Source organism: Malaclemys terrapin, chromosome 3 (assembly GCF_027887155.1).
Source record: "Malaclemys terrapin pileata isolate rMalTer1 chromosome 3, rMalTer1.hap1, whole genome shotgun sequence".
NCBI lineage: Eukaryota > Metazoa > Chordata > Testudines > Emydidae > Malaclemys > Malaclemys terrapin.
This window is the reverse complement of record NC_071507.1, coordinates 113935772-113962113: the sequence shown is the minus strand read 5'-3', so window position 1 is coordinate 113962113 and position 26342 is coordinate 113935772. Positions and strand designations below refer to the sequence as shown.

At 46.5% G+C, this 26342-nt stretch overlaps 1 protein-coding gene and 1 non-coding gene across 7 annotated transcripts in view; one reads left to right on the top strand and one right to left on the bottom strand.

The window, feature by feature from the left end:
• Nucleotides 1–2179: 2179 nt before the first annotated feature.
• On the bottom strand, nucleotides 2180–2251 carry TRNAE-CUC (transfer RNA glutamic acid (anticodon CUC)). The gene has a single exon. It is a non-coding gene; the product is annotated as a tRNA-Glu (tRNA).
• An 8199-nt stretch (nucleotides 2252–10450) lies between these two features.
• NCOA7 (nuclear receptor coactivator 7) overlaps nucleotides 10451–26342 on the top strand; it is a 130004-nt gene continuing 114112 nt past the window's right edge. For 3 of the 6 annotated variants that reach the window (XM_054022170.1, XM_054022164.1, XM_054022165.1), the window contains exon 1: nucleotides 12232–12510. The gene's annotated coding sequence lies outside the window, so the exon portion shown is untranslated. Of the gene's footprint in view, nucleotides 10552–12231; nucleotides 12511–12773; nucleotides 12832–26342 lie in introns of those variants that run through there. The other 3 variants (XM_054022167.1, XM_054022166.1, XM_054022168.1) reach the window with 3 other exon arrangements.

Sequence of the window (26342 nt, the reverse complement as noted above, 5' to 3'; positions counted from 1 at the left end):
AAAATAGTTCTACCCTAGTTATTCTGTAAAATATATAGTATAAATCACCATCTCTGCTGAGAGCTCTCATTAGATGGAAATCACTTCAACCACTTCTGAAACTAACCATTATTCCCTGAAGTGGAAAGCAGGAAGTAACACTACACCATTACATTAGTCATTTTGCACTGAGAGCCAAGAGAGAGCGTGGAATATGGGCCACCTTGCAATCCCTGATGTTACAAACGTGACACCCTGTCTAGGTTAAAGAGTTGCACTGACGCAGCTATCTCAGTGACAGGCCAATGGCAGGGAGGAGCTGTGCTAAAACACCATCAGCTAGCAAAGCTCCAAATGTGTTAATCTGTGTTTTAGCAAGTGTTGAGCGGCTTTTCAATCTTATTAACCTAACTCAACTGAGCTAACTCAATTGAAAAACAAACACTTCTTGCCAGTCAAGACAGGGCCTTAGGGGACAAATCCTGCCTCCACCTGTTATATGAGCACATATTGTTCAATAGGCAGTAGAATGGGTAAAGAAGCACTGCAATCCGGAGGGCAGGGTGTGGGGAGTGCCATGTGCCTTAGCTGTTTGGTTGGGGCATAGCCAGTGAATCCATGAGGGTATAAACCCACCAACTGGGGTTACCACCTTTGAAATGCAAAGAAACCAGCACCTCCCAACCCGACAAGACAAGCCTGCCACAACCCCAACCATAAGGCAACTCTGCAAACCCTACTTCAACGACCACTTCTAGTATATAGAGAGATAATACATCTAGATAAGATTGATAACAAAAACAGGCATTTATTTTATCAGCATTTTTTTTGCCAGCCAGTCTTTGTAGTGTTTCATTTAGCTAGTTGTCATTGAATGTGCAGTTTCTAATGTAAACTTTTTTTCCTGGGTGTGTAGTAGGATCACTCGCAGCATTACCATGATCGTCCATTATTTAATATGCCTTGCACGTCTCCTCAGTCTCGCATGATCCAAACCCTCTCTCACACACACGCACGCTGTGCTTCCATGTTGGTGGCATAGGCGCCAACTTTTTCTGGTGCCGGTGGGTGATCGCGCCCACCTGCCTCTGGCCCTGCCCCGACTCCATCTCTGCCCCGCCCCCATTCCAACTCCTTCCCCAAAGTCCCCGCCCCCTCCCTGCCCCATTGGACCCCTCCCCAAATCCCCACTCCGCCTATTCCCCCGAGTGCGCCGCATTCGCCCTCCTCCCCCCTCGCTCCCAGCGCTTGCTGCTGCGTTTGCAGCGCAAGCGCTGGGAGCCAGGGGGAAAACGCGGCATGCGGCACACTCAGGGGAAGAGGCGGAGGTGAGCTGGGGTGGAGGGGTGGGGCAGGGAGCTGCCGGTGGGTGCAGAGCACCAGCCCCGGAGCACCCATGGAGTTGGCGCCTATGGTTGGTGGGCAGCCAGCTACCGTATTTTCAACTGTTTTGATCTATTATCACTTAAACTGCAGATGTGGGAATATCTCAGCATCTTTAGCTGGACAAAGAAACTTTTAACATTAGATATCCCAGTCTATTGTGATAAAAATGCAAATCTTTAGAACCATGTTAAAAAAACAACCACCCAGTACTGTAGATTTTGCTGGCAATTGGCAAATCATAAAAAAATCGGGCCAGGCTGGTCAAATACAGGTCAGGTAGTAACCCTACCACCAACTGACACATTCCCCTGTGTGTGTGTAGGGGCTAGGGGAGGATGCAGAAGGGATCAAGGAGCAGCCTAGGGGCAGAAAGGACATTTTTGTTCCTCGCCCGGCTGCTGTGGACTCCACCAATCCAAGTCCATGTGCCAGGGCTGGATGCTGGGCGCAGGAAGCGACCCCGAGCACTGAGCCTGTGAAATGACAGAAACGGGGAGAACTGTGACACGTGTCAGGGCGATGGCGCCTGTGGGGCGCGGCGGGCTGGCCCAGGCCTGGCAAGGAGAGTACTAGGCCCCTGCGAGTGGTCGCGGGCCATATTGCACATGCTGGTGTAACAGGCCGAGCCATGCTGGTGCACTCTGGAGAGTTTGTAGTTTGGGGGTGAAAACACCCTTCCAGGCCTGGTGCCCACCACGCCTGCATTTGCCAGTGCCGTGTATAGCATGGGTGGGCGGCGACGGCAAGCCGCAGCTGTTCGCTGCTTCAAGCTCCAAACCAGCCGCGGAGGGGGGGAGGGGGGCAAAAAACTTGCTTCCCTGACCGGGAATCGAACCCGGGCCGCGGCGGTGAGAGCGCCGAATCCTAACCACTAGACCACCAGGGAGCTGGTAAATACGTTCTCTGAGCATCATTGTAAGCGCTATACGCAAGGCGTTCTACCCGCCTTCTCACGCAGCCCCGCCTCTGCCACCTCTACGCCATGCAGCGCTCGAATGTCTAACTCCGCCTACTCCCGTAAAACCCGCCTGTCTCGACACGTAGCCACGCCCCATACGTGACTTGTATCACGCCCACTTTCTAGCCCCACCCCTTTGCCTTTCCTTTTCGGTCAGTACCACGGGGGTGTGACGCACTGAGCGAGGAAGAGTCCATTCCCACTCGCCGAGGCCCGGCTTGGGAGCGGCGGGATGCAGGGGGCGGGCTGGGATAAACAGGCTGCGAGGAGGCGCCTGGTCCAGGGCTGAGCTGTGTGTGCGGGGGGGCTGGTAGCTCCGTGTCCCCTGCCCGAGCACACGCGTGTTCGCGCACGCGTGGCGGGGTCAGTAGAGAGGCGCGTGGGTGGGTGAGTGACCTGCACCTCTCCTGGAATGGGGCACAGCCCAGTTCGCTCCGCTGCCCTGCCGGGGGACCCCTTGGTTTGGGATGAGACCTGAAATAGGGCGCGTGCCAATTTGAGAGACCTGCTCTCCCTGGCATTAGCTTAATTGGTGTGGTCACGGGTCAATGCTTGAGACCACTAGAAGTGAAAAGGGTCTGAGGGGTTGGGAAATAAAATTTTCCTCCTTTTTTTTTTCCTCCCTCGTGTTTATTCTCCGCCAAGCTCCCCATATAGTTAACATTCACTGAAATATTATGCATAGACTAATTAGAAAAAATAATTAATGGTCAATCTTTCGTCCATTATTCTTCATAATCGAAAAATTCACTTTCAGCAGAAACCTCAACTCTGTCCTATAGTGACATAAGGCAGCAATCACAATTTGGAGTAAGGCTGAGTTAACTACGTGTGAAGTTTCAAATATTTGTCATGAGGCAATTTTTTTGTTCTTTAACTGCATTTCCATAGCTGAACATGTTTAGATTTCTTTTCAAATTAACCTTAGCTGTTGGTTTCCTGGATTTATAATGCTTGGTTTGGGGATGATTACAACAGCTGTTGGCTGTAATTTAAGGTAAACTAAGCTACATTATGTACTAAGACGTGAGGTTCTTACCCATGAAAGCTTATGCTCCCAATACTTCTGTTAGTCTCAAAGGTGCCACAGGACCCTCTGTTGCTTTTTACAGATTCAGACTAACACGGCTACCCCTCTGATATTCAGCTGTAACTCTATTTTAAAATTTTTGTCTGGGAATTTTTATTAATGTCATACGAACAATAAACAAGAAATTGAAAGAATGTTATCATGTAATATTTCTAATGATTTGAAGATATGAAGCATCAACTTTAAATCATTTAAAAAAACTTTTATGGCCAGGTTCACTGGTATATTGTGCTGCTCCAAAGTGAGGTACAGCAGTCCGAGCATATGGACCAACTAAACTGAGTCTGTTTTGTTTTGGGGGAGCAGCATAAAGTAGCATGAGTTCACACTGCATTTTGCCTCACCTTATGTTGATCTCCACATGTGCCTACTCATCCTATGTTTCTTTTCCCCCTGTGCCTACCTCTTGAGTAGTTTTGGTGTGGCAGGGTTTTTTTTGTTTTTTTTTTTTAAGATATTTAAGATGATGGTCAGTGCCATTATTTTTCATAATTGAAAATTTGCTATGAAGAATTGCGCCCTTTCAAAATAGCCACAACCTGACATTTTTTTCCTCAGTGGGACTGAAGCCACAGCTGCCAGCAGGGGAACAGGATTGTTCCCCTGCACTGTAAAGAGGGGGAGACATTCAGTTCCATTGAGAACATTGTGAGAGAATGAGAACACTTTCTCAAAATGGCCACCAGCTGTGGCTTCAGTCCCATTGTTCTCAATGGGAAATGGCAGCCATGGTGAAAGAGGGCAGTTTGTAGCATTCTGAGGTAGACCATTGTGTCCTTCACAGCTTCTGCTGAGGAAGAGACTTATATGAAGAATAACAGGAAAAAAGACCATTGATCTTAAGTTCAGGTGTAGCCTGTGCATAAGATTTTAGTAAGTTTTAACTACACCTCTATCCCGATATAACGCTGTCCTCGAGAGCCAAAAAATCTTACTATGTTATAGGTGAAACTGCATTATAACGAACTTGCTTTGATCCGCCGGAGTGCGCAGCCCTGTCCCCCCGGAGCGCTGCTTTACTGCATTATATCCAAATTCATGTTATATCAAGTTGCGTTATAGCGGGGTAGAGGTGTATATGGGAAACTTGAAGAGTCTGTGATGTTCTCTTACTGAAATTAAGAGGGCGGGGAGCCTAAGGCTAGGTGCTAATCTCCTTAAAGAACCCATTTAAATTAACTTGAATTCCTAAATTAACAGATACACTACTTATACACTGGAGAGAAAAAGTGGGTGAGGTAATATCTTTTACTGGACCAACTTCTGTTGGTGAAAGAAACAAGCTTTTGAATTACACAGTGCCTTCAGGTCTGGGAAAGGTACTCAGAGTTGTCACAGCTAAATACAAAATGGAACAAACTGTTCAGCATAAGTAGTTACATATTCTAAGAAAGCGTTCAAAGTGAGTACCCCATTAACAACTCTGCAGTCATAAGACAAAAATGGGGGAGGGAGATTAGTGAGTTACAGATTGTTGTAATAAACTGTAAATCCAGTGTCTTTATTAAGTCCATGATTCTTAGTGCCTAGCAGAATTATGAATTTAAGTTCCCAGGTTCATTTTATTGAAAGTGTTGTTCAGGTTTCCTTTGAAGATGTGGACTGAGAGGTCAGATATGGAGTGATTGTTTGTGAAAAGTGTTTGCCTACAAGTGATGGTGGTTTTGTCTTTTATCGTTTTCCTTTGTAAGTTCATTTATTTGGCTATGACACTGAGGACCTTTCCCAGACCTGACGAAGAACTCTGTGTAGCTTGAAAGCTTGTCTCTTTCACCAGAAGAAGTTGTCCATTACCTCACTCACCTTGTCTCTCTAGTATCCTGGGACCAACATGGATACAACAACACAGCAAAGAACAATGGTACTTATACATTCTCAGAAAAGCTATTGTGTGCTCAGAGAGTAAGTGCTTTCATTTGGGGAAGGATATATTGTCTTTTTCATATATAAAAGGTATGAAATCTGTTTGTTACATGCAAGAGTCAGCTCACCCTTTATTATGGAATTGCTACTGATGCCTCCATAATACAAGGAGAGCAAATTCCTGAAGCCCTGCCTAGATTTTCGTATGATCTCATCCTAAACATTGATGATACAATTAGCTTTACTTCAAAGATGCATATTTCATATGCAGTAAAGCATAGTAGCCAAGTAATGCGTACATTGCAGAGGGACCCTACAACACAAACTCATGCGAAGTATGCATGCAGGTAATTATTTTTTTCTTGTGAGTAGACAGAATATGGAAATGGAATATAAGTCCGGTCCTGTTCCTGGTGATATTGGTGGAGTTTTGCCACTGATGTCAGTGGAAGCAGAACTGGGACTGTAGAGAAAATGAATCCTGTATATTTCCATATCCAGTCTTTTGGTAGAAACTGACCAGATCATACAGGCCAACAGTGGGGAACTATACATCAATAAATGGAAAACTAGTGCACATGTTTAGTGTTGTGAATTCTTATACTATGTGGTGACTTTCTTAGGCCAGGCATACACTAGAAACTTTTGTCAGCATAGCATTTTCAGGTAGAGTTATGATTTTATTTATTTATTTTTGCAACACTTCTGTGCCAGCAAAAGCTGTAGTCTAGCATAATTATATTGGCAAAAACACTCTCTTGCAGGTATAAATGGTGTCTTCCCTAGGAGGGCTTGCTGATCTAGCTATGCCAGCAAACTTTTTCTAGTATAGATTAGGCCTTAGAGGCCTTTCTACTGAAGTTAAGGGACTACATGATCATCTTACCCTCTCCCCTCCCTTTTTAAAAAATGAAAGCTAAGTTTCTTGCCCTCATAGTTGTGGAGGATAACTTAAAAATGGGAATTGGGTAAGACGGCATATAAAAAGGTCCAAGGAACTTACAAATGAAATATAGTGATGCTTTTAGAGCCTGACTCATGATTGGCAATATTGAATGTTTGGAATCACAGTACCAACCTTGTCCATTTTTTAAATAATCAATAGCTTGCTTCATCCCAAAGCTATCAAGCTTTCACATTTGGAAAGCTTGAGCAAGAATGATTAATTGATGTACCGTTAACTTGCTCTAATTGATTGCTTGTATGTTTACAAAGATCTTGATGTGTGTGTTTAGGGAAACTTTAAAAATAAAAATGTAAGATTCTCTCACTGGCATGTTTCACAATAAGCAAACAGAGTATTTTTCAAAATAAGTGATATTCCAAATATATATATATATATATATATATATAGAGAGAGAGAGAGAAAGAACTTTAATTATAATGAGGATTTTAGTTTTGCGATGTGAATTGTTGTGAAAAATATTCTTTTAAACATGTAGTAAAAGATTAGAGGGGGAGGGGAGAAAAAGTACTTTCCTGACTAGGAATGGAAACCAGTCTGTGGTGGTGAAAGCAATGAATCCTAACTACTAGACCACCAGGGAAAAATTATAATGTTATTACACACTTGGATGTAAACTTTCATTTACATATGTAGGTTTCCTTTTCTTCTGGGACTAACTCATGTGACTCCTCTTTATTCTTTCACTTCTCCCTTCCATATCTAAGATACTTCACTATGTGTTGTTCTGTCAGTGATTCAGTTTCTCTCAGCTCCTACTGGCACAGAAGCAGCCAGTTGGGCTCGGTGTCTCTTCAGCTCCAACTAGCATTCAAGAACAACCAAGAAAGATGCACAATTTTCCTGAGCCGGGGGGGGGGGGGAGAGGGGGCAGAGGGGAAGGGGAGGAATAAAGTCTGAAAAAGAGACTTCCATCCATTAATTTAAAAAAGGAAATGTCCCTGAGCAATCAAAATTAATAAAGTATAGCATTTTCATTTTATCAAAGGTACTGTAGCCAAAATGTTCAGAGTTAGGTACCCAAATTCACATATGGGCACCTGATAAGTGGCTTTATTTTCACATGGCTGTGTACTCACATTTGACTAATGTGGTCGTTATAAGTTAATATAAATTATTACTCTAATTTGATTGTGGTTCCTAAAAAGCCTAAGCAAAGTAAAGAATTATTTTGATGTTCTTAGATAAAATACATTAGTAGAAGATGACTTTCTGTAGATTTCTGGGGTGCTCTCTATATAGTGCTTTTTAAGTACCCACTTCAATACTAACATATCTTGATTTGCACAAGGGCTCTGAGTGACATCTCTACAGTTGCCCTTTCATTCTAAGCCTCTTTTATCAGATAACTGGAGAAGAGGCTTCATTGTCAGGCCCTTATAACTCTCTGAAAATTACCATTACAGCCGAAGTGTGTTATACTTTTTTTCATCATAAAGGTGATTTTAAAAACAAACAAACATCAAAATACACCTCTACCCCGATATAACGCAGCCTGATATAACATGAATTCGGATATAACGAAGTAAAGCAGCAATCCCGGGGGGGGGGGGGGGGGGGCGTGGCACACTCCGGAGGATCAAAGCAAGTTAGATATAACGGGGTTTCACCTATAACGCAGTAAGATTTTTTGGCTCCCGAGGACAGCGTTATATCGGGGTAGAGGTGTACATTGTCCAGAGCTTTGTAGCAAGCTTCCACCCTCTGCCCCCAATGTTGTGTTTATGAGCTGTGGGTTGGCTGACAATACCTTCCTGTAGTTTAATTTCCTTTATATTTTTATTACATGCCGTTAAACTTCAACTGAGCTATAGGGTGCTATCTGAGAGTTTGAAAATCATGTTCATGTACAATGTATAGCTACTATTTACAGGTGATTAGAAAATCGTTAGCCTTTTTTCAAAAGAAAATTGGGGGCGGGGAGGAAGTCTCAACTAAATTATTCTTGTGAAGAATTTTTAACGTTTTTTCCTATTTTTTCTTTCTCCCTCACTGTGTTAGACGTGAGAAGCCCTTTTCTGTACCTCAAAGTCCCAGACTGCCCTTTTAAGTTATCTAGTGTGCAAATGTATATGATTCTAGTTTTTACTAAATGCTTGATCCTATGTCCATTAAAATCAATAGAAAGAGTCCTGTTGACTTCAATGGGCATTGGATTAGGCTTTTAATGACTAATAGTAATTCAGATAATACTATTAATAAGGCTAAGATTTAGTCATGGATATTTTTGGTAAAAGTCATGGACAGCTCATGGGCAATAAGACCCATCCATGACTTTTACTATACATACTCATGACTAAATCTCTGCTTCTGGGGTGTGGTTCTGTGCCAGTGCTGGGAGTTGACTGCCCCCACGCCCCAGCAGCCACTGGTCTCCGGGTACTACTTTCCAGATGGCCTCCGGGGTCGCTGCTCTGGCCATGTAGGGATGCTATTGCTGGTGCGGTCCCCGGAACCCATGCTTGGGTTCTCCCTGGAGGCGGAGATGTCTGCTGCTTGGGCGCTCCCCAGGGCCAGCTGCCTGGGGCTGTTCCTGCAGCTGCCAGTGTGGCTGGCCCCAGGGACTGCCTGAGTGGCTGGTCCCGGGGCCACTCTAGCAACGGTCTGTGCGGATGGCCCCAGGGACCGCCCAAGCAGCTGACCACAGGGCCGCTCCAGCAGTGACTGGTGCAGCTGGCTCTTGGGCGGCCCCTAGGACCACTGCTCGAGCCCTCCCTGGGGCCAGCTGCACTGGCTGCTGTTCAGGTGGTCCCCAGAGCCAGCTGTGCAAAGTATGCATTTCCAGTAATATTCCCCAAAACAGGGCCTAAAGAGAAATTTAAATCCATTCAAAAATTTGACTCTAGCAGCCCAGTTATGCTGTTTGTTTATTTTGCATGTTAGTGTATCAAAAGCAGTAATTTAAAGTTTTGTCCCGACTTGGTACAAATCTCCCCAGATATCCCAGCAAGACCACAATCCACAGAATAATTTTGTCAGTGGTTGAAAAATAGTTATATATTTTTTTCAAACTAGTGTAATCACTAGTGGAACTGAATTGTCTAACTCTAAAAGGAGCAATTCACAGGCATTGGGGATTTTAACAGTTAAAAACTTGTCTACTGTTAATAGCCATTTGCTACAGAAGATGAGCTGATCAAAGTTACACCCGTGACCTGGTCATGTGCAAATGAATGCCACAGTCTCTACAATCATGACAAGGGAAGAGTTCAGACTTATCTTCTATCCTATGTGGTAGGGGAAAAAAGACAAAAATAAAATTGATATCTAAGTTATTATGTAACCCCATCACCACAGTATCTGAGTAGCTGCTAATGTGAGCTACTAAATCTAACTGTAGAAGCCCAGTATATGGTTAAGTGGAGTCTTAGACCTTGTTCTTACAAGGAGTTTTGTGGCGGTACAGGGTATATCCACTTGGATCATCCTACAGGAGTGGGACCATAATCTTCAGGATGCTTCTCCTAAGGTTTTATACAGCTCCCTATCATCACTGTAGTTTCTGAGCACCTTCCATGTAAAATCTGTTAGTAATAGAGCATGGATATATATGTTCACAACAGCCTAAACCACAAAAAGGTGGGCAGCTACATTTGTGAGCTTCTGCATTTTCTTTAAAGTCAGCTTCAGATACAGTAAATTACAGTGATATAGCCTGAGAGTGACAAATGCATGGATCATGGTGGCTAGGACCTTGGCCAAGAGGAAGGGGTGAGTTTCCTTGGAGCTGAAAGCAGGTATTGCTAGTCACTGACTTAACTGGTCAGCCAAATTTAGGGATGAATTAAATAGGCTTTGCACCATTTTGAGTGGGAGATGTACATCTTCAATGGAAACAAAGAGAAGAGGGAAAGAAAAAATGTCCCAGTTTGTTCTTCATAGTGTTTCCCTTTCATTGTGAATTATGTTTATGGTAGTGCCTGGGGACCAACGAAGAATGGGGCTTCAATAGGCTAGGCCCATATGGAAGTCGTGATAATATTTCTTATCTTAAAAGAGCTGCCTTGGTATGGCACTTTATTCTTTATCTGGCATTTCATTATGAGAGTTTCATTTTACAATGTTCCCTACGCTTGTATGTTTATCATGGGTGGCGTGTGAACTGCTGGCTGGGGGAGGTGAGTTCCCAGCCCTGCCCCTTCCTCCTGAGGCTCTAATCCTTCCGCACCCCCTGCCAGAGCCCTCCCCCCACTGAAGCTGCAAGCACCTGCGCCAGGAAAGAGCCCCCAGCCCCGGAGCGCCCCCAGCCTCCCCCACAGCCCTGGAGCAGGCGTCGCGACTGCAGCCTCCCTGACCCTAGAGCACCAGGAGGTAGGTGGTGCAGCCGCAGCCGCCCTGAGCACCTGGTGGGAGGGCGGGCCATGCCCCTGAGCCACAGGATGTCGGGAGGGTGGGTGGTGCGGCCTCAACTTCCCTAGGCCCAGAGTGCCAAGAGAGTGGGTTGTGCAGCCTGAGCTGGGGCCACCCCACAGGGAGACTGGAGCTGCACCTAGCAGAAGCTGGAGGGGAGACCTGGGGGTGGAGTGTGTGTGGGACCACACCTGGCTGTTTGGGGAGGCACAGCCTCCCACAGCCTATGATACCGGACACCCATGGTGTTTATATATATAACTGCTTAACCTCAGGCTTTTAGTCTGCAGATCATGATTTTGTGGGATTGCTAAAGCCTTCAGCCCTGCCTCTGAAGTCTCAGGACTTTCACAGAATCATAGAATATCAGGGTTGGAAGGGATCTCAGAAGGTCATTTAGTCCAACCCCCTGCTCAAAGCAGGACCAATCCCCAACTAAATCATCCCAGCCAGGGCTTTGTCAAGCTTGACCTTAAAAACCTCTAAGGAAGGAGATTCCACCACCTCCCTAGGTAACCCATTCCAATGCTTCACCACCCTCCTAGTGTTTCATAATATCCAACCTAAACCTCCCCCACTGCAACTTGAGACCATTATTCTTTGTTCTGTCATCTGATACCACTGAGAACAGTCTAGATCCATCCTCTTTGGAACTCCCCTTCAGGTAGTTGAAAGCAGCTATCAAATCCCCCCTCATTCTTCTCTTCTGCAGACTAACTGTGAATGTGAAACAGACTAAGGGAGGAATAGAGACAGGGGTGAACATTACACTGTCTAAAGGAGGAATAGCTGCAAAGATGACAAATCTTGTGTGCTCAAGACCTGCTGTTGCCCAAAGTCAAATAATGCAGGGAAATATATCTATTTTCCTGATTTTAAAACAAAATACTTTTTTGTCTTAAGAAGAAGAAAGGTGGAGGCCAGGAGTGTAAGGAGGCAGGGAATATGAATATCTCAGGTTTTTCATTTTCCCACTGAAATTACCGTTATCAATTTTCAATGCATTTTAAAATTTGGGCCCAGATTCTATAATGGGGCTCCTCGTGGGTGCAAGGGGTCAACTACTTGGATCAAATTGCAGGACTGGGGAGCTAGTAAAAAAAAGTATATGTAATTTTTTTTTTTTTTTTTGGTTCCAAGAGAATTAAGCAAACACCAACTTGTTCAGATTAAGGCGCTGACCCTGCCAGGGACTCTATAGGGGTGTGTGTGTGGGGGTCAACCCTTTATGTTGCAACGTGTGAGAGGGAGGCCTTGACACTGACAAATGTATCTCTCTTTCCCCTCCTCGCCCCGCCCCCCCCAAAACTCAGACAAGTCAATTTGCCTAGAAAATGAGCAACCTGGGGTGAGCCACGGGGCAGCAGAAAGATCAGGGGGGAATTTTGGCCCCCGTGGTGGGTCCGAAAGCTGCAGGTGACATTTGAGGGGGCTAATACTGTCCCCCCCGCTCCCCACAGGGGAGAGGGAGCCGACGCACAGAGCGGGGCTGGAGGAGGGGGCCGAGCACGGGGGAGGCGCCCGGGGCCCGGCAGGGCGGAGCTGCGGGCCGTGCTAGCGGCGGAGGCAGAGCCGGGGGAGCGGGCGGCGAGGGCCGCTGGGTGGGTGGGTGAGTGCGGCGCAGGCGAGGTAGGGCGGGGCGGGCTCTGCCTGGCGACCATGCTGCTGGCGGAGGCCGGGAGCTGCGCGCTCACTGCAGCGGGCTGAGCTGCCTGCAGCGGCCGGGTGTCTCCGGGGACCTCTCCTCGGCGGCCGTGGATGTTGCCGGGCTGCTGCATCCGCGCCTCTGCAGCGACCCCCACCCCCGCCTCCTGAAGCCGCCCGTGGAGCATGGGGGCCCCGCTGAGCATCCCTGAGAGGTTCCGACCCAGCCGCCACTGCAAGTGCCCGGCCCGCGGCTGAAGGAACCAGTGCAGCTGGGTGGGTATCAGCGGGCGGCAGATGCCCCTCCCAGGCTGGGGTAGGGATGACCCAGCAGCAGCCTGAGGAGGGGAAGGGGGCTCCATCGGGGGCTAACATTTTGCAGACCTCATAACAAACAATTAAGCTGCCTTTTCAGAGGCACAACACAACAACACAGCCGGCAAGGGGGGAGGAGAAGGAGGCGGGCAGATGGGGAAGTGCATTAGTTTGGCTGGCTTCAGAAACGCTGGGTCCCTTGGCTTGGCTGTGATAGCAAAACCAGAGGGGGAACATCGGGCGTGAGGAAGCTGCTTAGAGAAGGGGCTGCGGGACTGAAAGGTGCAGATTGTGTGATGTACATGTACAGCTGGCCTGTGTTTGGGGAAGGGGGGTTCAGTTCGCTTGAATTCTTTACTGGATTGGTTATGTTTTGGAAGCACCCATAGTGAGGTAGCTGCTTTCAATCTCTGTAGTCCTGCTTCAAAGATTTTACAATCTTTTATTTATTTCTCTGCAATCAAAATCCTTTTGCTAATAGTGTAATTATTTCCTCTCCCACCTTTAACAGGTTCTGAAATATATTTCCAGTTAGGATTATGGAATTTTTACATATACCTCCAGGAAGTAGATTTCATTTTTTGTCATTCGAGGAGGAGGGAGAGGAGGTGATGGTGGTAATTTGAAGGAAGGGCCTTAAATGATATTTTGAGAGCATGTAATCTGTCGTAGGTATTGGGTGATGTGGGGTGGATATTCACTGCAGTGATGCACAGAAGCATCCAGCAATAGGCAACGATCATATTCCAGTGTGTTTGACATAACTTCATACCTGATATCCTTTGTTATTGGGAAATTGGTGGGCTAGGAACTTGGTTTCAAATATAATTTCAAAATAAAGAACAAATGCTGATTTTCATTTTCTTGTGTCAGTCTGGATTTGGGGCAATTGTAAGATTCCCAGCATGTGAATTATTGGAAAATGGGGTTGGTTGTGATAGTTCTATTTAAAACAAATAGATGTATTTTAACTATCAAACGACATTAGTCACAAACATATTAAAGATTTGACCAAGAGAAGAGAGGCTGCTTAGAGTTAACATTACAAATCTGGACTCTGACTTGTGCCACTGTATATTTTTTTTTAAACAGTTTTAAGTGTGGATGGATTGTTATCCTGGTTTTATAGTCCTGACATCTGATTTTCCTGTCTGTTGATGGTTTGCTAATCCGACTCATGGTATCAAACATATTTTATGGTTTAATTTTCTGTTCTAAACAGAGAGAGAAGACAATAGCTAATAAGTAATATTGGGTGTATGAGACGTGGATACATTGGGCCCAGATCTTGCAATTTCATTTGAGCAACTGGACCCCTACACCTGTTCACATCCTTACTGATTTTAGTACGATTCTTTGAGTGGATACAGGGATTCACTTGTATCGATCTGCCCGCAGTATTAAGGCTATAGATTTTTAACAGTTCTGTTCTTGACATTAGTCTTGTTCGAGTAAATACTCAGTAATGTAATTTTATCATGTGTTATTTACTTAATGGTCTGTAAACACTGCAGTTCCATGAGGTCATTGTACATGCTTGTATTAATACATAATTATGGACTTTTAAATGGGTGATGTTTACGCACTAATTGATTATGATTTGTTGAAAGCTGCTATGAACTACTTTGAGTGCCTGTATTTGGATAATATTTTGCATGCATATTGAAGAAGTCTTTCCAGTCTATTGCTTACACAAATATTTACATATTTTAAAAAATGAATACTGGGATTATATGTACAAAATATAACATTAGAAAAAAAAGTTACTGCAGCTTGCAAAAGGAAACACCAGGAAAAAAAAAATATATATTGCATCTGAAAAACCGTATAAGCAGCCACGCAGATCTTGAAAATTGAAAGCAAGCCAAAGTAAAAATGCTTCCATTTTCCAGTCCTCTTTCTCTCTCAAATCCTCGTACCTGGAAGATTTCCATAAATGAGCTAAATAGACAATGGACTCAACCTTGCAAGTTTTATACCTGTGAGTAACTTTGCTCTTGTGAGTAGTCCTATTGACTGCAACAGGAGCAATCCCATGAGCAAAGTTACTCCCAAGCATAAAATTTTGCAGGATTGAGTCGATTGTCTATTTACTTCATTTATGATTCAGTATTGTGAATTTTGCAAAAGGATCTTGCAGGAAATTCTGTTCTTTATTAAAGAACATGGAGGCTCTATATTCAGTGCCTTCCTTTTCTTCGTTGTGTAGCACAGCATCAGGCAAGGAACATTTCCAGAAAATACGGTGTATATACATGCCTCACTGTCCCTCTCTCGCCTCAATGGGCTCTTCCCTTGTGATGTCCCTGTTCCTATGAGTTGCAGCACTTCTTCATTTGAGGCCGCCAGGATTCTGATTCGTCATCTCTAATGTTTAAGTGATAAATCATCCCTTGAACTTGAAGTGAATCAATAAGAATGCTTCTGTTTGCTATCCTCTGTGTTTAAGATTTGGAGAATACAAGCAGAATTACTTAGGGAGTGACAGTATACAATATTTCACCTCCATATCTTTCTTTAAGTCCTGATTTTCCTACAGTGTGTTGCCAGCAAACATCACAATATTAAGGCAAGGCATTGAGCTTCTATATTCAGTGCTGATATAGAGCTGCTTTCATTTGGAGAATAGAACAGATGATAACATTGTTAAAGCAGGACCTCTTCTGTGGCCTAATTGTCTGACTTGAGACATCTCCTTTAGATGGATGACCAAAGCAGGGCCAAAGGGTATCTCATACATGGAAGTATCTATATTGCCTGCAACATGATCTGACTGATCCAATTAATTGCTGATCCTGGCAGAAGAGGTTTTTACAAAAGGATAATTGTGATCTAACCAGAGGACAGGAGAGCCCAATTTCCCTTTTTACTCTAGTAGGCATTCAAGGAGGTTGGAACACAACTGATAATAGAAAATGTTACCACTCCCTTTATCTTAGAGAGGAGGATCCTATGCCAGACAAAGCAGCATAGTCAAGGTTTGCTTACTTGTTATTAAGGGGAAGAGAGTTTTTATTCTTCCAATTCTGGAATACTTATACTAGTTTCACTGAATTAGTAGAGTGGATGTGAGGCAAATTCGACTACTGCTTGGGCCCAAGTCTTGTATTAATAACTGGGGAGTTTCCACCAGGCATCATGTTGAGGGTAAGAATAACAGTCTGCTATTAGGTTAGTCACTTCTGAAATATACTGGACCTGAACCAAGATTTGGCACAGCAGTCAGTATAGATCCAAAGCCTCCAGCAATGTTGGACATTTTCTAGGATTTTGGACCATCCTGAGGCAATTTATATACCCTACATGGGTTGCATTGCCCTTTTTTAGAAGGACCCAGAATCTGTCTCAGTTTGCAAAAATCATGATGGCAAACACTCCAGTCATTATACTTCAGTGAGTTTATGTACCAGTTTGACTCTTTAAGGGACCATTGTCCCCTTTTTTATATTTTTCACATTTTGCTCTCTAACCTGACAGACTGGCATCTGATTCTACTGTCCCACTGGGGAAGACAGACAGATTACATTGCTGTTCCATATCTTCATGTGGTTTAGACACCATAGGACTTCCTTATTCACTTTCCACTAAAGATTTTGTCATATGAACCACCACTGTGAGGCAGGTTAACTTTCCATTTTCAGAGGGCCCAGTTATGGATCCAGACTTGGGAGGTTTGACTGAATGGTAGAGATAGTAACCCCTGAACTTGAGCCTAGTTTTTGAGGAATTTTTTGAAGTCTGAGGAGTCTCTTTATCTTCTTCCTTATTTTCCCTAGTTTGTTCCTGGGGAGATTTATCAGGGCCATGGTAAAGTCCACCTTGAATCTGAAGGAAACTGTTCTCAGTGTGGGTTCCAGCATGTATATTTTTCCTATTAATCACAAATGCTTCTGCGTCCGTGAGGAAAACACACCAAATATCCTGTTCCTGTGTTGGCTGCTAATCGGAATGTCATTCAGGGATAAGCTGCTGAAACTGAGCCAGGCTGCCACTGGACAGTCCAACAACTGAATTTGCTCCATCTTGAAGGTAGTAATTCACCATATACTTGTTCAGGGGTCTTAAACTGATCAGGGGTCTGCAACTTCTGTTCGTCTAAGTACCAGAAGGGCATATTCTCACACCGTGGAGGCTCCCCTTTGGAGGTTTCCTAGATTTTTTTTTTTTTTTTTTTAAAGAAGAGAAGCGACCATGGTGATCATCTAGTCTGACCTCCTGCACAGCACAGGCCATAACATTTTGCCCAGAAATTCCTGCATCAAGCCTAATAAGTTGTAGTTGAACTACAGCATATCTTTTAGAAGGACTTCTTGTCTTGATTTAAAAATGTCTAGTGATGAAGAATCTATCACATCCTAGGTGAGCTATTCTCATGGTTATTTACCTTTATTACTAAAAATGTGTGCCTTATTTCCTGTTTGAATTTATGCTTCGTCTTCCCCACTCTTGGATCTTGTTATGCCTTTGTCTGCTAGATTAAAGAGCTCTCTATCATTAGGTGTTTTCTCCCCATGTAAGTATGTACAGACCATGCTTAAGTCACCTCTTAACTTCCCTTCAGTTAGCTAAATAGATTGAGCTCTTTGAATCTCTTATTGTAAGGAAGGTTTTCAAATTCTCAAATCGTTGTTGCTCTTCTTGGAAACCTTCCCAATTTTTCAACATCCTTTTAGAAGTGTGGACACTGGGACAGGACAAAGTATTCCGGTAATGGTCTTTCTAGTGCTGTTTACAATCAAATCCCTACTCTATTTCTAGTTGATATTTCTTTGCTGATGCATCCAAAGAACACATAGAATCATAAAATATTAGGGTTGGAAGAGACCTCAGGAGGTCATCTATTCCAATCCCCTGCTCAAAGCAGGATCAACACCAACTAAATCATCCTTTGTCAAGCCAGGCCTTAAAAACTTCTAAGGATGGAGAGTCCACCACCTCCCTAGGTAACCCATTCCAGATCTTCCCCACTGCAACTTGAGACCGTTGCTTCTTGTTTTGTCATCTGCCACCACTGAGAATAGCCTAGCTCCATCCTCTTTGGAACCCCCCTTCAGGTAGTTGAAGGCTGCTATCAAATCCCCCCTCGCTCTTCTCTTCTGCAGACTAAACAAGCCCAGTTCTCTCAGCCTCTCCTCGTAAGTCATGTGCCTCAGCCCCCTAATCATTTTTGTTGTCCTCCGCTGGACTCTCTCCAATTTGTCCACATCCCTTCTGTAGTGGGGGGACCAAAACTGGATGCAATACTCCAGGTGTGGCCTCACCAGTGTTGAATAGAGGGGAATAATCACTTCCCTCTATCTGCTGGTGATGCTCCTACTAATACAGCCCAATATGCCATTGGCCTTGTTGGCAACGAGGGCACACTGCTGACTCATATCCAGCTTCTCATCCACTGTAATCCCCAGGTCATTTTCTGCAGAACTCCTGCTTAGCCAGTTGGTCCCCAGCCTGTAGCAGTGCATGGGATTCTTTCTTCCCAAGTGAAGGACTCTGCACTTGTCCTTGTTGAATCTCATCAGATTTCTTTTGGCCCAATCCTCCAATTTGTCTAGGTCACTGTGGATCCTGTCCCTACCTTCCAGCTTATCTACCTCTCCCCCCAGCTTAGTGTCATCTGTGAACTTGCTGAGGGTGCAATTAATCCCATCATCCAGATCATTAATAAAGATGTTGAACAAAACTGGCCCCAGGACCGATCCCTGGGGGACTCCGCTTGATACCTGCTGCCAACTAGAAATTGAGCCGTTGATCACTACCCGTTGAGCTTAACAGTCTATCCAACTTTCTATCCACCTAATAGTCCATTCATCCAATCCATACTTTTTTAACTTGCTGGCAGGAATACTGTGGGAAACTGTATCAAAAGCTTTGCTAAAGTCATCCACCGCTTTCCCCATATCCACAGAGCCAGTTATCTCATAGAAGGCAGTCACATTGGTCAGGCATGACTTGCCCTGGGTGAATCCATGTTGACTGTTCCTGATCACCTTCCTCTCCTCCAGGTGCTTCAAAATGGATTCCTTGAGTACCTGCTCCATGATTTTGCCGGGGACTGAAGTGATGCTGACCAGTCTGTAGTTCCCCAGGTTCTCTTTCTCCCCTTTTTTAAATATGGGCACTATATTTGCCTTTTTCCGGTTGTCTGGGACCTCCCCCGATCGCCATGAATTTTCAAAGATAATGGCCAGTGGCTCTGCAATCACATCAGCCAACTCCCTCAGCATCCTTGGATGCATTACATCTGGACCTATGGACTTGTGCATGTCCAGCTTTTCTAAATAGTCCTTAACCTGTTCTTTCACTACTGAAGGCTGCTCACCTCCTCCCCATAATGTGTTGCCCAATGCAGCAGTCTGGGAGCTGACCTTGTCTGTGAAGATCAAGGCAAAAAAAGCATTGAGTACTTCAGCTTTTTCCACATCATCCATCGCTATGTTGCCTCCCTCATTCAGTAAGGTTCCCACACTTTTCCTGACCACCTTCTTGTTAACATACCTGTAGAAACCCTGCTTGTTACCCTTAACATCCCTTGCTAGCTTCCATTCCAATTGGGCCTTGGCCTTCCTGATTACACCCTTGCATGCTCGAGCAATATTTTTATACCCCTCCCTAGTCATCTGTCCAAATTTCCACTTCTTGTAAGCTTCCTTTTTGAGTTTAAGCTCACCGAAGATTTCACTGTTAAGCCAAGCTGGTTGCCTGCCATATTCGCTATTCTTTCTGCACTTCGGGATGGTTTGTTCCTGCGCACTCAATACGGCTTCTTTAAAATACAGCCAGTTCCCCTGGACTCCTTTCCCCCATCATATTAGCTTCCTAGGGGATCCTGCCCATCAGTTCCCTAAGGGAGTCAAAGTCTTTTTTTCTGAAGTTCAGGGTCCATATTTTGCTACCCTCTTTTCTTTCTTTTGTCAGGTGGTTCAGGAACAAACCACCTGAACTCAATCATCTCATGGTCACTGCTGCTTAGGTTGCCACCCACTTCTACTTCCCCTACTAATTCTTCCCTGTTTGTAAGCAGCAAGTCAAGAGGAGCACGGCCCCTATTCGGTTCCTCCAGCACTTGTACCAGGAAGTTGTCCCCAACACTCTCCAAAAACTTCCTGGATTGTCTGTGCATTGCTGTATTGCTCTCCTAGCAGACGTCAGGGTTATTGAAGTCCCACATTAGAACCAGGGACTGTGATCTGGAAACTTCAGTTAGTTGTCATTACCCTTTTGGCCACAGCCTCACACTGGAAAGACATATTCAGCTGGTTATCTACCAGGATCCCTAAGTCTTTTTTTTTTTTTTTTTTTCAGATTAATTGATTTCCAGGATGCAATCTCTCTTTCTGTAGATTCCCCAAATTATGGCTTGTTTCTGGATCTTCCCCTGTACACAGTCAGTTATAGATTGTGATGGAGTAGCATCAGTTCTCTGGAAGGAGAGAAGAGAGGAAAATAGTTTCATTCAGAACCCTTTACCATCTCCATTGCCCAGGAATCCGCTATGGTCCTTCCTCAGATATAGGCAAAGAACCAGCTCCTGCACCTTAGAAGACGAGGACTAAGGCCAGATTTACGCTCCAGAGTTAGGTCGACGTAAGGCAGCTGTAAGTGTCTACACTGCAGCGTTGCTCCCCCTGCTGTAAGTCCCCCACTACACTGACCAAGTAACTCCACCTCCGTGAGCAGTGTAGAGCTTAGGTCGATGTAGTTAGGGTGATGCAGTGTCTGTGTAGACACTGCATTACTTACATGGCCTATCAGCTCCGCATGGAGCTCACAGCTGTGAGCCCTGCTGCTGGGTCCTGACAGTCTGGTCTATCAGCGCCCGGCAGTGGGGCTCCAGCACTGACAGCAGTGCTCGCACTGACAGCAGTGCTCACACTGCCAGGGGCATCCCTAGCTATTCTGGGGCCCTAGGAAGCCCCCTGACGAGATGGGGCGGGGCTGGGGGGGGGGGCAGCGGGAACCGCCCCTCAGCACTCTCTAGTGGTATGGCTGGGGCCAGGTTGTTGCATTTCCTGCTGCCGGTGAGTGCAGGTCTGGCCCTGCTTCATCCTCAGGAGAGTGGGGGCGAGGATGTGTCGGAGCAGGGGCGGAGGCTTTGGGGAAGGGGTGGAGTGGGGGCGGAGCAGGGGTGGGAAGAGGTGGGGCTGGGACGGAGCAGGGGTGGGGGCCATGGGGAAGTGGCGGGGCAGGAGCTGGAGCAGCATGCAGAAATTTCCTGGTGCCCAAATTTCCTGGTGCCCTTCACAGCTGCGTACTTTGTGTATGGGTAGGGATGGCCCTGCACACTGCTCTACTTAAATTGGAGCAAGCTCTCCTGGAGAAGACGTGCACCACTGGCAGAAGGAGGGTAGTGTGGACATGAAAAACTGCAGTAATTACTGCAGTGGCTGTATGTTGACCAAACATAAACCAACTTAATTGTCTAGTGTAGACAAGGCTTAAATGGAGAAGAGAGGAGACTGTTTAGGCTGTCTCACAAAAATACATAATAAGAGTGAATACTCACTGGAATTCCAGCCTGATGTGGATTAATTGCACAGGCATCTGCTTATCTCCAGAAAATGTCAACCAGCACCTGACTCATTTTCAAACTAAATTTAATGTTTCCTAGCAATGGCATTTTCCATTTCTGCAGTCACTCTCACTTCTGTACTTTCTGTCCCACACACCATCTGTCTCATTTTCTGTTTTTCTTATATTTTAAACCAGCATAATAATGGAAAAGACTAAAACCATTAATATTTATGAGACTAGTGTTGTCACTTAAGTTTCAAGGGGAACCGGTGTGGCTTGCTGCCGTACAAGCTGGTTCTGTGATCTCAAGCTAAATGGGGTCAGACTGGGCCATTACTTGGACGGGACACATACCAGGAACGGCTAAGGAGAGTTGATGATTCAGCAATACATGAGTACTGTGGTGATGGGCACTATGGAAAAACATCAGATAAATAAAATAGTAAGTGGCATTTGTTTCATGTAGTAAGAAATCAACTCTTGGGTAAGGAATGCCCCAACATGGTGGTAAATTGAGAGAAAACAATGGCTTTTTTTAACCATCTGTTCTTATTTCAGATTCCATGGGACTTAATAAAGTAGAGTTTGACAGGGTGTACAGGTGATTTGGTGTTCCCTAACAAGGATCCTATAGTCCTGCCACTCCCCACCCAGGCAGTGCCTCGATGAAGAGGCCCTGTCAAGCCAGATAGTGGCCTAGGTTTTATCGATTGTCTCCCAGCAAAGGTTCTGTTATGCCTCAAGTAGGCATGCCCAGCAAGGAGCTAATTAAGTTCAGCTGAGCCCAGTTGGTCTCAACACATTAAGGTGACTTATAAAGGATTTAAAATAAATTTGGGCTCTTATTTGCTCCTTTCTGATATATAAAGAATACCTGATGGCTCTTCCCCTTCCCATCCCCCCCATTTTTCTTTTTACCTTCGAAATAAATGTCAAGAATATTTGTCTGGTTTTGTTGGAGGAGCTTGGGGAAGTCTTAGGGACGTTTACTGTGAGTTGTAACACATTAAAAGAAGGGATGAGGGTGTTGAATCTTAAAAAAGGCTTTCTTTGTCCAAACCATTAGTCATGTAAGTTAAACAGGTGTTAATTAAAACAGGAATGGGCAAACATTTTGGCCCGAGGGCTACATCTGTGAATAGTCACGTCTGGGCTGCTGCCCAGCTGGTGCAATCCCGCAGCGGCCCCGGGGCGGAGGCATCGGCAGCCCAGCCCCGTTCATTCCCCTGCGGGACCCGAGCGGGATGGGGGTGCTGGGGCCTGCTGCACCCACTCCGGGGCTGCCGCAGGATAGCACCAGCTGGGCAGCAGCCCAGACATGACTGGCCAGGGGCTGGGCGCAGCGTGCACGCTGCTAGGTCCCTGCAGCAGGCCCAAGCTCGGGGGGTTTGGGCCCAGGCACCAGAGCCGCAGCCGCCGAGCTTGGCCATCGGCCGCTTCCTCCCCCCGCGGCAGTGGGAGCTGCAGCAGTGGCTGCTCCCGAGTCCCACTGCCCAGGGTGGGAGAACAGCCGCCGCCTGGCCCCACGGGCCACCCCCTACTCTCCCTACCGCCCGACTGAGTCCTGCCTGCTCGGGGCCAGGCCAGACTCTCACTCACCCTGGCCCCGCGCTTCCCCTGTGTCTCCCGGGCCTCCCTACAGCGCTTGTGGAGGAAGGGTGTTTTTTGTTGTTGTTTTTTGCCCTGCCCCCTCCCGCCACGCCCCCGCGTCCCGATATTTGACTTGGGTGATCTGGTCACCCTACCTGCAACTTACTGTGATTATCTCACTAGGTGTGACTTAGCTTTGCACCTGCAGTTTCACTCTTTATTTCTGTCATAAGCAAAGACAATGGTTTACCAGAGACCGGACAGCCATATGCAGAGCACAATGTTTCTGTCTTAAAACATTATAGATAAAATGTATAATAAAACAATAAAAGATCTAAGCACCTACTTAAGCTTACCAATCAGCTGCAAACAATCAAAACCACTTAGAGGTGAAAAAGGAACATTACAACAGATAGGAAATCACCCTATGAATACTGACAAAAGACTGTTTCTGTATAATACTGAAGGCAGAGACACTCTGTATCCACTCACTGAGCAGACCTTTTGAGGTACAGAGGCATTTTCATGAAAAATTAGATCCCGGTTCCTGTGAAGCCAGACAGCTCTGCAATAGTCCAAACTTCGTGTGTGAGAACGTGATATATTAAGTGTAGGCCCACATTTGCGTTTTATTGTTTTGTATTGTAACCATTTGTTTCCATCACTCTTGTTGTGAGTTGAATCTCTGTTTTTTCCTTAAACAAATCTTCTTTTGTTCTATTACAAGTTTTGTGTGATATACAGGAGTAAGAGTAAACTTGGGTACAGGAATAGTAGATCTGGGATTTCTGTGAGCAGACAGTGTGAGGGGCTGGATATCCCAGGGGAACACTTCAAAGAGACTCAGGTGCACCTATTGTTAACCTGCAAGGTGAAACAGGGCTGGCGTTATCCAGAGAAGTACTTGAGTGGCTGACAGGCTGGTGGTGTTAGGAACCTAACACCCAGCCATCATGGGGAAGGTTACCTCTCGGGAGAGGCAGGGGATAACAAAGTGACTCTCAGTCCTGAGTGCCTGTAGCACAGCTGACTCACTGGTGCAGTGCCTCCTGCTGGTCATCCAGGAATTAGCTTGATTCCAGCACTCAGAGCACCCCCTGCTGGCTGGTGTCTTACCTGCCTCAGGCCCCCATGTCCGTCCCAGACCCCAGTGCCCTTTACCTTGGGGTTCTGCCCCCCAGCAGTACTCCCACACTTTGGGTCTCCCCTCCTAGGGGAACCCCCTCATCCCTATGCCCTCCTTGCCTCAGTGGCTACTGCCAGTCATCATCTAGCCCCTTTCTCTGGGGCAGACTGCAGTCTGTAATGGCCGCTCATCACTGGCAAGGGGGTTGGACCAGCTGCTGCTGCCTCTGCCTATCCCCAGGCTGCACCTCTGTAGCCCCAGTACCTGCTTAGGCCTTAACCAAGGCCTCAGCTTGGGGAGTTGCTAGGCTGGAGCGCCCCAGCTCCTCTTGCCTTTCCCCAGCATTGCTCTGTGCCAGGTATCCCGTACTCCCAGGCAGCTAAGTCCTTCCTGCTCCCAGCTGGAGTGAGACTGACCCAGTTCCTCCCTTAGCCCTTATATCAGGGCCAGCTATGGCTGCCTCCCCAATCAGCGTACTTGAGTTGCCTTTAACCTTTTCCCCTAGGAGCAGGGTAACTGGCCCGCTACAGTGCCCCAAGAACCATCACCTCTCCACTTGAATTTTTTTGAGTTAATCGCATGAGTTAACTGCAATTAATCGACAACCGTAATCTTAAGTGTTACTAGTAATAAGAGTGTGTACAGAACTTTCAGATGGAAATTTAATTTTCAAGCTGTCAGAGTCCCTTTAAACTTCTCCATTTTAGTTCCTGGGCAGAGCTCAGTAATCCTCACCAACTAGCCAGCATACAATCCCTGGCTCAGAGAGGTAACATTTATAAAGTGAAATACATAGTTTCAAGCTAGGCCTGTGTTCATATCTGTCACGTGTGTAAAGTTGGATTTGCTAGTAAAATCCAGTCAGTCAGGCAGATGCAGCCTGGGTCAGGGACACCAGAAGGGGGCGGTGAGGGGGCCATGGCCCTCCCACTTTTTGGCGCCACAGCCTCTCCACCTGCCCGGAGTGGGGGGAATAGAGAGCAGCCCCCGGCCTGTGTCTCTGCCCCGCGGGGCTCCTCCCCCCCGCCCAGGGCAAGAAGCAGCTCCCCACAGCTGCCTACACGCCACATGCATCTCTTACCCGGACCTGGCTCCGGCTGGGGGGCCGCAGTCTGGCTATGGTAAGAGCCGCATGGGCAGCTGTGGGGAGCTGCGGACCCTTCTGCCCTGGGTCCGTGGCTCTCAGCCTGCTCCGGCTTCCAACTTGGCTGGGGGCGGGGCCTCAGGCAGAAGAGGAGGGGCGAGGGGCCCTAGCCCCCCCACTTTTGGGCAGGCTCTGCCACCCCTGGCCCAGGTGACTGAAAACTACACAATGACTGATTAATTAGCAACTCTCCTTGCCATATAGTGAGAATGGTGAAGCTAAATACCAGGTAGTAAGAAGAGCCATCAGAGTTGGTACGAGAAGAGCAATGGAGTACCAAAGAGAGCCCTGGATGCACTTCTGCTTCTCACAAGGAGTCATCAGCTGCAGTGTCTAAGGAAGTCATATTATGAGGCCAAGGAAAGTCCATTTCTCTCACCAATAATTTATTTTCAGCATAGAACACTGGGGTCCATTAGTTGCATGTGCCTGGTTATTCAGTGTGATTATATGGGATGTAGGTACACAGGCAGAAAACGGGTGACATCAGAACTGCGTAGCCTCCGTACAGCTATGAAGCCTTGCAGTAGTTAGCTGCCCTTGTAAGTACTGCCCAAGCCAAGCCAAAGAATTAATACAATTCTCCTGTCCTGCTGGCTTACCCACTGATGTTCTTACTTACCAAGGAACTAACTTTGTTTCACTTAATGCAGAAGATTTCGAACTTCCTCAAAATTTAAGTCAATTTGAATCTCAGCGTATTGCCCATAAACCAATGGCCTGGTGGAGAAGTTTAAAGGGACTCTGACAGCTTGAAAATTACCATATATACTCGTTCATAAGCCGAATTCTTTTAGTAAAAAAGGGAAGCACCAGAGAAGGGGGTCGGCTTATGAACGGGTATAGAGAGGGAGAGGTGGGACAAAGCCCCTCCCCCCAACAGAGGGAGCAAGGAGAGGCAGCACAGCCAGCAGAGCATCTCCACTTCTGGCCATGCTGCTCTCCCCCCCAGCCTCCGAAGCAGCTGCGGCTCCGGGGCTGGCAGGCTGCAGCCGTGCTGCTCGGCTCCACCCCCAGAGCAGGCTGTGGCCGCGCCGCCCGGCCCGCCGGAACACACTGCGGCCGTGCTGCCCATCCCAGCCTGCTTGAACATGCTGTGGCCGCGCCGCCCGGTCTGGCCCGGCGGAACAGGCTGCGGCCGCGCTACCCAGCCTGCCAGAGCATCTCCAGTCAGGCCAGAGACATCCTCCCCTGGCCCTCTCCAGGTAAGGTGGGAAGGGATGGGATGGGGAGAGTGTGGGGGTCCTGGGCTAGGGATGGGGTCCTATGGGCGGTGGTCACAAAGATTACTCCCCTGACCCACAGCTTCTGCCCCCTCAAAATTTCCCCACCAGTTGCTGTCCCAGCCTGTCAGGGTAAGCATCTGGCGCGCCGGGACACTTTATTTACTTAGGTTTACCTCTGTGCCTGTGGATGCTCGAG